Here is a 10,000-nt window from a genome sequence, read left to right as displayed (position 1 = left end):
CGGAATCGGCTCGCCTCCCCTCTGGGGGAGTTTGTATACATTTATTCACAACCTGTAGCATGGTAAAGCCCATAGAAAAAGCCTTGGCAACCGTTGCTAATCACTCTGGCTTCAGTTCAGTACACGAATGAATCTTTCGCCTTTTACTAAAGATTTCCGTGGACAGGAGCAATTTCAATGAGTCTTAACAGACTTTTTTTCGGCTGTCGACAGTCTTCTGACATCGGCAGCTTGCATACTATTTATCATACAAAAAAATGGCTCAAGAAGAATTATTTTCCGGTTTTTCTTAGCTTCCAATTATGTGACAAAGAAAATTTCATAAAGAATTTTCGTAGGTTTTTTCACAGAATATGTTATTTTCATTTTAGTTGATGTTTTCATTTCATGTTTTATTTTTTAATGTACTTATTGGGTGCTGAAAGAGCCATAAAAACCTCATAATCGAACAATTTACAGAAATATTAATAATATTGAAAAATTTAAATTTCGAAATAACCTACCTACGGTTAATCTACACGCGTTTAGAAGCCGTAAAAAAATATTTTCGACTTTGTAATGGACCAAACAAAAAATATAGAAAAAATTATCGAAAAAAAAATCTTTTAAAACTTACCTTACGTTAGTCCTTATGCGTTGCAAAGCTCAAAAAAATATTTTTGACCTTATAATAGAACAAACAAAGAAAATAGAAAAATTTTCCAAAAAAATAAAAAGTCGAAATTCGAAAAAAGAAGAAAAGTGGTCCTTTTCTAGGAGTTTTTTATTCCCAAAAAATGGGTCGATGTCCCCGTAACCCCTAAAAAAAGGGGGTCGAAATAACATTTTTTCATCATGCTTCAAATGGGCTGAAAAATTTTTTACGGGGTCTCTGGACCAAATAAAAACGATCTGTCGAGTCAGAATTCCAAAAATCGAAAATTCCCGAAATTTCTGTACTTAAGAGGCGGGGCGCCCACTATCGACAAAAGTGTGCCGAAACCCACAAACGTTGTGTTACGCGCGCTAAAATAAATACAAGCCTGATCGCTGAAAATGTATTCTATTTGAATAAGGTAAGTATCAACACCAAGGAAGCAATTCCTTTATTATAAATTCATACTCTGACATTGCGCTAATATTGCTCGTGATTGTTATTTAGTTAAAAGATATAATTTATATTACTTTTATTTTATTTTTATTTTACTTCTATATAATAATTATTTTATATTTTATTAAAAAATTTCTTGTTTAGTTTCTAAGCAACCACAGTTACGTTTATATGTTTAATTCTATTGTATTTTATATTTATCGATAATTTAATAAAAGTTTTAAAAGACTATTCTGGTTTTCCACGCTCTCTTCAAAAATGTGAGTTCTTTTAATTCTTCCACTTAATTATTCATTTTAAAGTAAACAACTAGTTATACATATTATTATAATGTATGTGTATTATATACTATCATTTTATAACATAAACATAGTTGAGTTATTAAATTAAACGTCAAATATTTTATTACCTTAAATTAAGTTATATTTATTATATAATCTATAATTATAAGTTATATAATTATAAGTTATAAATTATTTATTCGTAAAATCTGATGTAGTATGAGATATTCTTTAGAAAACTATAACTAACTATAAATATTCTTGTATATATAAGTCCATCTATAAATAGAACAATGAGAAATAGTAAAACAAACTAAACACAACATGTTACCGAAATGTTTATTTTAACAATATTTTTTATTTAGTTTAATCACTTAATAAACTTTACTTCTAATTATCATAGTATTAAATATAGAATATAGTTAACAATCTTTTAAACAAAGTTTTTAATAAAGTTGCAGGGAGTAATTGTAATTAAAACACCAAAAAAAAAAGGTTTTAATAAAAAAATACTTACATCAAGTTAAAATTTTATAAGGAATAATTTTAAAATATCAAATCGATTGTAAATTAAGTGCAAATAGGTTTTTTAAACAAACCGAAGGGTTTATAAAGGCTTGTAAACGCTTTCAAACGCCTACGACCATACCACACTGAGCACACCCCATCTCGTCCGATCTGGGAAGTTAAGCAGTGTCGGGCGTGGTTAGTACTTAGATGGGTGACCGCTTGGGAATACCACGTGCCGTAGGCTTTTACTTTTTGAATTCATCTTTTTTGTTTTATTTTTCTTTCTGACCTATTTATACTTATTACTCGTTTATTTACATTTCTTTAACGCTTAAAAGAAAAGAAAATTCTAGTTATTAGAAAACAAAAACCTTAGCCAATCAGATAACGTTATTTGCTGTTTAAACCAATTAAAGCGCTAAAAAAGTGGTTTGACCAGTTTGAGATATCGAAAAAATAATGGCACCATCTTGTAGAGTACAATTTTCTGAGTTAAAATTAATACAATTAGTCTTTTATACTAAAACTTAAAAGTCTTTTTGTCCACAAACAACTAAAAGCCTGGCTACTTGAAAAATCAAACAAAAATAAATTTTGAACTTTTGTATTGTGAGTCATAATAAGTTATTTACTGTTACCAACAGATACTAGCAAAAGCTTTTTAAAGTTTTGTATTAACTTAATGTATTTGTAATTACTTTTACTTAAAAGAGACTATTGAGTTACGTTTACTTAGTTTACTTTTGTATGTGTATTAAATATATAGCAATTTTGTTTGAACTTAAATAAGGACTATTAAACTTTTAAAAGAAAACTATCAAAGTTTACTAACTCAAAAGCTAAATCTTAGTTTTATTGTTATAAACATTTATGTTGTAATTTACTAATAACTAAATGAGTTTATTTCAAACAAAAAGAATTAAATAATGTTATGTCAAGCCTACTATATGAGGTATATAGGTATATAAGGTATACAAGCTTATGTTTGAAAGTTATAATAATAAAAATAAAAATAAATATTTAGTTGGTAAAATTTGTATGTTTTAATATGCTTTGAAATTAGAGTTAGTATAGAAGTTTTTTTTTAAATATAATAAATATAAATATTTAGTTACTAATAATAAACTAAAATACCAATTTTGTAGTTATTACAAAAAAAAAACTTATCTTACTTAAAGTTCACTGTAATTGAAATATTATACAAAAGCTTCATTATTATAAGCTTTGAATAACTTTACTTCATAACTATATTCATGTTTGCATATTTAAACTATAAAAAGTTAGTGTTTTGTGTATTGACTTTATGATTATTTTATTTTAGTAACTGTTAGTTTTATACTTTAATAAAAGAAATATGGTTAACAAGTAAGTTAAAAATGAAAGAAGCCTAAAAAAAACACACTAATTAACTGCTTATTCAATAGTTTGATTATTTAATTATTTTTCTGTTATATAGTTTAATCTTATTGTATAAAAAATACAGAGGTTTAAAGTAAGTTTGAATAAAAATAAAACAAAACATATAAAATAAGCATTAGTTCAAATACATAGTTTTTTTTTTAATGTTCGCGATGGAGAAAACAATGGAGAAAATTTAATTCTTTAATAATAAGTAGTAATTTAAATAAAAAATAATACAAATAAAGTTATACAATATATATACAATAGTTTGTCAAACTAGGCAAAAAAGAGTAGGCCACCACTACAATCCAATGTTCCAACTGGAAATTCAATGAGATCGTTACTGTACTTGTGATGAACGTTGATAATCCCCAAGATTGTAAGTCGAAGGCCTTACCCAACCTAACCAGCGCACTGGTTTTCTTACAACTGAATTAATCAACATTTAATATTGAATATAATCATTATTGATAGATAGAGGAATGTTGACAATCAACAACAGATTGTAAGTCAAAGGCATTACTCGACCCAAGTACCCACAACCTAGATTGAACAACATTTATTAGATAGATTTGTTTATTGATAGATAGAGGAATATTGACAATCCACAACAGATTGTAAGTCAAAGGCATTACTCGACCCAAGTACCCACAACCTAGATTGAACAACATTTGTTAGATAGATTTGTTAGATAGATAGATAGATAGTACAGTATAATCTCAAAGAATTTGAAGTTGAACATTGAACAATAGTGGCCACCATTTCAGGCCTGCTGGCAGCTAGATTACAGCCCCCGGCTACGCAGACCTGCAATATTGATGAAAAAAAACAGTATATATATTTCCGAATCTGAATTTGAGTACTTTTTATATATTATTAACAAAATTTTTTAGGGGTAATATCTGTTTAGTTTTTTAATATATCTTTAAAATAAAACACTAAGTTAATAATATAATAATAATAAAATAATAATATTTTGTTTTTAATTCGTTAATAAAATTATTTAATAATATTATATATTAAATGTATATAATAAGTTTAAGTAATAAAATAAATATAATATAACAAATATATTGTATAATAATAATTTTAAAATTAGTAAAAAAAAAATAAACATAGTTGAGTTATCAAATTAAAAAAACTAGAACGTCAAGTATTTAATTACTAAAATTAATTTAATTAAAAAAAAATCTCAGGTAGTCTAAAATGTCAGGAATTATTTAAAAATAAATATATATATAAATATAAATTTAAAACTTATTATATTGAAAAGATTGATGAATAATACTCTTGAATGTATGCAATGTTTGTATTTGTAATGCAATAACATAAATGGATAGATCAATGACAAATTGTAAACATATTGTATTATTTTATTTTACGATTTTATTTTATTTATTTAGTTTAATAATTCAATAAACTTTACTTCTACTTGTCCTGGTCTTAGGTAATTTATAGATAGCAATTATTTAAACAAACACTTTTGTACAGTTACAATACAGTTTTAGTACAGTTTGGGAGTAACTGTTGATAAAAAAAAGAAAAAAAAAGGTTAATTCAGGTTAAAATTTTATAAGGATTAATTTTAAAATATCAAATCGATTGTAAATCAAGTGCAAATAGGTTTTTTAAACAAACCGAAGGGTTTATAAAGGCTTGTAAACGCTTTCAAACGCCTACGACCATACCACACTGAGCACACCCCATCTCGTCCGATCTGGGAAGTTAAGCAGTGTCGGGCGTGGTTAGTACTTAGATGGGTGACCGCTTGGGAATACCACGTGCCGTAGGCTTTTGCCTTTTGAATTCATCTTTTTTGTACTATTTTTCTTTCTGACCTATTTATACTTATTACTCGTTTATTTACATTTCTTTAACGCTTAAAAGAAAAGTAAATTCTAGTTATTAGCAAATAAAAACGTAAGCCAATCAGATAACGTTATTTGCTGTTTAAACCAATTAGAGCGCTAAAAAAGTGGTTTGACCAGGTTGAGATATCGAAAAAATAATGGCACCATCTTGTAGAGTACAATTTTCTGAGTTAAAATTAATACAATTAGTCATTTATACTAAAACTTTAAAGTCTTTTTGTCCATAAACAAATAAAAGCGTAGCTACTTGAAAAATCAAACGAAAATAAATTTTGCACTTTTGTATTGTGAGTCATAATAAGTTATTTACTGTTACCAACAGATACTAGCAAAAGCTTTTTAAAGTTTTGTATTAACTTAATGTATTTGTACTTAGTTTAAATTAATAGAGTTTATTTGGTTTACTTTATTATGTGTATTGAATGTGCTAGTATCTAAAAATAAATACAACTAAAACAAAACAAACAAGGAGAGTACTTGAATAGAACCAACACAATTTACAGACCAGTTGTGTACTAAATTTAAAGCAATTCTGAATAGTGAATATGCAATTATTATTATAAGTTCAAAGTTCACTTTAATTTAAATTAATGTATTTTTTAAATTGGTTTTATTTAATAGATAGTAGTGAATTACTTTATTTAATTTACTTTAGTAAGTGTTGTATAACTTTATTTGAACCAGAAGCAAAACGGGATTATACTTTCAATAAACTACACAATTTACAGACCAGTTGTGTACTAAATTTAAAGCAATTCTGAATAGTGAATATGCAATTATTATTATAAGTTCAAAGTTCACTTTAATTTAAATTAATGTATTTAATAGATAGTAGTGAATTACTTTATTTAATTTACTTTAGTATGTGTTGTATAACTTTATTTAAACCAGAAGCAAAACGGGATTATACTTTCAATAAACTACACAACTTACAGACCAGTTGTGTACTAAATAAAAAGCTATTGTGAATAGTGAATATGCAATTATTATTATAAGTTTATAAGTTTACAGTTTACAAAAGCTTTACAATTTAGTTATTATTTTGTTCATATTTGCATATCTAATTTATGAAAAGTTAGTGTTATGTGTATTGGCTTTTTAATTTCTTTATTTGTAGAACTGTTAGTTTTATATTCTAAAGAAACATGTTTAAATAAATATGTTTAACAAGTAACTTAAAAATGGAAGAAATATATTGTATATATTGAACTATTTATATTTATTCTAGCTATTTGCTTAGTGTATTTATTAATGTGATTATTTTATGTTGTTGTTTGTCTTATAGTTTAATCGTATTGTGTTTAAATATATATAACAAATACAGAGGTTTAAAGTAAGTTTAAATGAAAATAAAATAAGACATATAGTTGAAATATAAGTTTAAAAAAATAGTTTTTTATTTTATTTCTTTGTTTGTTTGATTGTTTGTTTATTATATAATCGCGACGTTTCATTTTATTACTTTTAAGCATACTAAATATAATAATAGGTATAGTTATAGGAAAAATTCAATTAGTTTCTAATGTAATAAAAAAGTTTATTTCCACAAATAAATAAATACCTGAAAAATCAAATGAAAAATAAATTTCGCACTCTTGTATTGTGAGTCATAATAGGTTATTTACTGTTACCAACAGATACTAGCAAAGGCTTTTTAAAGTTCTATGTTAATTCAATGTATTTGTACTTAGTTTTATTAAAATGACAGTATTGATGGTTACGTTTATTAAGTATGTTTATTTAACGTTATGTAACTCAAGTAAAACCAGAAGCAAAAAGGGAGACTACTTTAAATAAACTACATCATTTATTGTTATATATAACTCTAATAAAACCAGAAGCAAAAAGGGAGACTACTTTAAATGAACTACACAAATTAAAAATATATTATCAAATATAAATCAATCGTGTTGTGTTTCAAAATACATGTTTCAAATAATGTTTTACAAGTATTTATCAGTTATTTAGTTTTCTTTTTATAGTTTAGCCGTATTGTTTTATTTATTTGTTATTATTTTTATTTAATTGTTTGCTTATTATATTTATCGCGATGTGCTTAAAAGAATAGAACAAATACAAAAGTTTAAATTGTAAGTTTTAAATAAAATAAAATGAAACGTACAAAATAAGCTTATGATTTATTATTATTATTATTATTATTTTTATTTCATTGTTTGTTTATTATATCTATCGCGATCTGCTTAAAAAAATAAAACGAGTATTAAGGTTTGAAAAGTAAGTTTAAATAAAAATAAAATGAAACATATAAAATAAGCTTATGTTTTTTTTTTTTTTTTCATTTTTATTTATTTTTATTTAATTGTTTGTTTATTATATTTATCGCGATCTGCTTAAAAAAATAAAACGAGTATTAAGGTTTGAAAAGTAAGTTTAAATAAAAATAAAATGAAACATATAAAATAAGCTTATGTTATTTTTTTTTTTTTTTTTTTATTATTATTATTTTTAATCAATTTTTTGTTTATTATATTTATCGCAATGTGCTTAAAACGATAAAACAAATATAAAGATTTAAAAAGTAAGTTTAAATAAAAAATAATACAAATAAAGCTTATTTATAATAAACAAACATATTTAAAACATTAAAAAAAGTAGTTTATATATATTATTTTTTATTTATTTCTTTTAAACATATTAAATAAAGTATAAAAAAAGTATTAAAACATTTAAACGTAGCATAAATAAGCTTAAAATATTAAAAAAATTGAAAAGAAACAAAGAAATTAAAAAAAAATCGGGAAAAATCGGCAAAAAAGTTCAACAGCAACATTTGAGCATCATACACGTATGCATTACTTTACACTAGTGAGAGAGACGTGTTTGTGCGTTCGGTCGACTTGGCGAGAAAGCGGGCTTAAAGCATTACTGTTTAGCACCCGAGGCGCGGCTATTGCAGCGGCGGCGAACGTGCTATGTAAACGCATCGGAGCAGCGTATGAAAAACTACAAGCGTCCAGCGGCGGTAGGCTTATAGCTTTGCGAAGTCGTCGAGACGAGTAGCCGACGCAGGCAGGCACGGCTCGAGGCGGGTAACTGCAGCAGACAGATGGCGTGTTGCTGCTGACGAGTTAACCGGCAGAAGGCAAACGGTTGGTCGGGAGAAAGAACAGTCAGTTGTATAGCTGCATGCTGCAGTCGACGCGGGCTGGCGCTTTAAACAGCAAAAGGCCGGCGCCGACTTTCAGTAACGTTCGCAAGGCTTTTAAGCCGAGTGATAGAAAAGGTCTGTATTTATACAGTAAAAACGCTCAGTCGAGCAACGGGTTTAAACGCCCTCGGATAGTTATCTGGTTGATCCTGCCAGTAGTCATATGCTTGTCTCAAAGATTAAGCCATGCAAGTGTAAGTACGAGCTCACGTACAGTGAAACTGCGAATGGCTCATTAAATCAGTTATGGTTCATTTGATTGTACGCTTTTACATGGATAACTGTGGCAATTCTAGAGCTAATACATGCGTAAAGCGCCGAACTGACGTGAGGCGCGCATTTATCAGACCAAAACTAACCGGCTTTCGGGTCGTTACAATGGTGACTCTGGATAAGCTTGCGGATCGCACGGCCTAGTGCTGGCGACATCTCATTAAAGCAACTGCCCTATCAACTATCGTCGGTACGGTATCGGCCTACCGAGGTTGTAACGGGTGACGGAGAATCAGGGTTCGATTCCGGAGAGGGAGCCTGAGAAACGGCTACCACATCCAAGGAAGGCAGCAGGCGCGCAAATTACCCATTCCCGGCTCGGGGAGGTAGTGACGAAAAATAACAATGCAGACCTCGTACGAGGTCCTGCAATTGGAATGAGTACACTTTAAACTTTTTAACGAGTATCCATTGGAGGGCAAGTCTGGTGCCAGCAGCCGCGGTAATTCCAGCTCCAAAAGTGTATATTTAAGTTGTTGCGGTTGAAAAGCTCGTAGTTGGATATAGGGACGGCGAGGTTGGTCGGTCGAAAGGCTAGCACTGGCCTCGTTGTTCTTGTTGGTCGGTGCCTTCGCGGTGCTCTTAACTGAGTGTTGCGGTGGTCCGGCAAGTTTACCTTGAAAAAATTAGAGTGTTCAAAGCAGGCTTTACGCTTGTATAATGTTGCATGGAATAATGGAATAGGACCTCGGTTCTATTTTGTTGGTTTTCGGAGCACGAGGTAATGATTAATAGGAACGGACGGGGGCATCCGTACTGTGCCGTTAGAGGTGAAATTCTTGGATCGGCGCAAGACGAACGACTGCGAAAGCATTTGCCAAGAATGTTTTCTTTAATCAAGAGCGAAAGTCAGAGGTTCGAAGACGATCAGATACCGTCCTAGTTCTGACCTTAAACGATGCCGACTAGCGATCGGGCAGTGTCGAACTTAAGAACTGTCCGGCAGCTTCCGGGAAACCAAAGTCTTTGGGTTCCGGGGGAAGTATGGTTGCAAAGCTGAAACTTAAAGGAATTGACGGAAGGGCACCACCAGGAGTGGAGCCTGCGGCTTAATTTGACTCAACACGGGAAATCTCACCCGGCCCGGACACAGCGAGGATTGACAGATTGAGAGCTCTTTCTTGATTCTGTGGGTGGTGGTGCATGGCCGTTCTTAGTTGGTGGAGCGATTTGTCTGGTTAATTCCGATAACGAACGAGACTCTTACTTGCTAAATAGCTGCTCGACCCATTGGGTCGGAGACAACTTCTTAGAGGGACTAGTGGCGTTTAGCCACACGAGATTGAGCAATAACAGGTCTGTGATGCCCTTAGATGTTCGGGGCCGCACGCGCGCTACACTGACCGGATCATCGTGTGTTCCCTAGGCCGAAAGGTCCGGGTAATCCGTTGAACCCCGGTCGTGC

The 10,000-nt window shown here is 29.8% G+C and overlaps 5 non-coding genes across 5 annotated transcripts in view; all 5 read left to right on the top strand.

Moving 5' to 3' along the window:
• Positions 1-19, top strand: part of LOC145845530 (U2 spliceosomal RNA) — a 196-nt gene extending 177 nt beyond the window's left edge. Inside the window, exon 1 of the small nuclear RNA XR_014370412.1 lies at positions 1-19. This exon is cut by the window's left edge and continues 177 nt beyond it. This is a non-coding gene — a small nuclear RNA (U2 spliceosomal RNA).
• Positions 20-100: 81 nt separating this feature from the next.
• LOC145845543 (U5 spliceosomal RNA) lies at positions 101-215 on the top strand. The gene has a single exon (XR_014370424.1). It is a non-coding gene; the product is annotated as a U5 spliceosomal RNA (small nuclear RNA).
• A 1,791-nt stretch (positions 216-2,006) lies between these two features.
• Positions 2,007-2,125, top strand: LOC145845502 (5S ribosomal RNA). Its single transcript, XR_014370386.1, has one exon. It is a non-coding gene; the product is annotated as a 5S ribosomal RNA (ribosomal RNA).
• A 2,831-nt stretch (positions 2,126-4,956) lies between these two features.
• LOC145845501 (5S ribosomal RNA) lies at positions 4,957-5,075 on the top strand. The gene has a single exon (XR_014370385.1). It is a non-coding gene; the product is annotated as a 5S ribosomal RNA (ribosomal RNA).
• Positions 5,076-8,458: 3,383 nt separating this feature from the next.
• Positions 8,459-10,000, top strand: part of LOC145845479 (small subunit ribosomal RNA) — a 1,808-nt gene continuing 266 nt past the window's right edge. Inside the window, exon 1 of the ribosomal RNA XR_014370365.1 lies at positions 8,459-10,000. This exon is cut by the window's right edge and continues 266 nt beyond it. This is a non-coding gene — a ribosomal RNA (small subunit ribosomal RNA).

The sequence above is a fragment of the Thalia democratica genome, unplaced genomic scaffold (genome assembly GCF_965202585.1).
Source record: "Thalia democratica unplaced genomic scaffold, ktThaDemo2.hap1.1 HAP1_SCAFFOLD_69, whole genome shotgun sequence".
In the NCBI taxonomy this organism is placed as follows: domain Eukaryota; kingdom Metazoa; phylum Chordata; class Thaliacea; order Salpida; family Salpidae; genus Thalia; species Thalia democratica.
The sequence above is the reverse complement of the archived record's forward strand: the minus strand, read 5'-3'. Positions and strand labels throughout refer to the sequence as shown.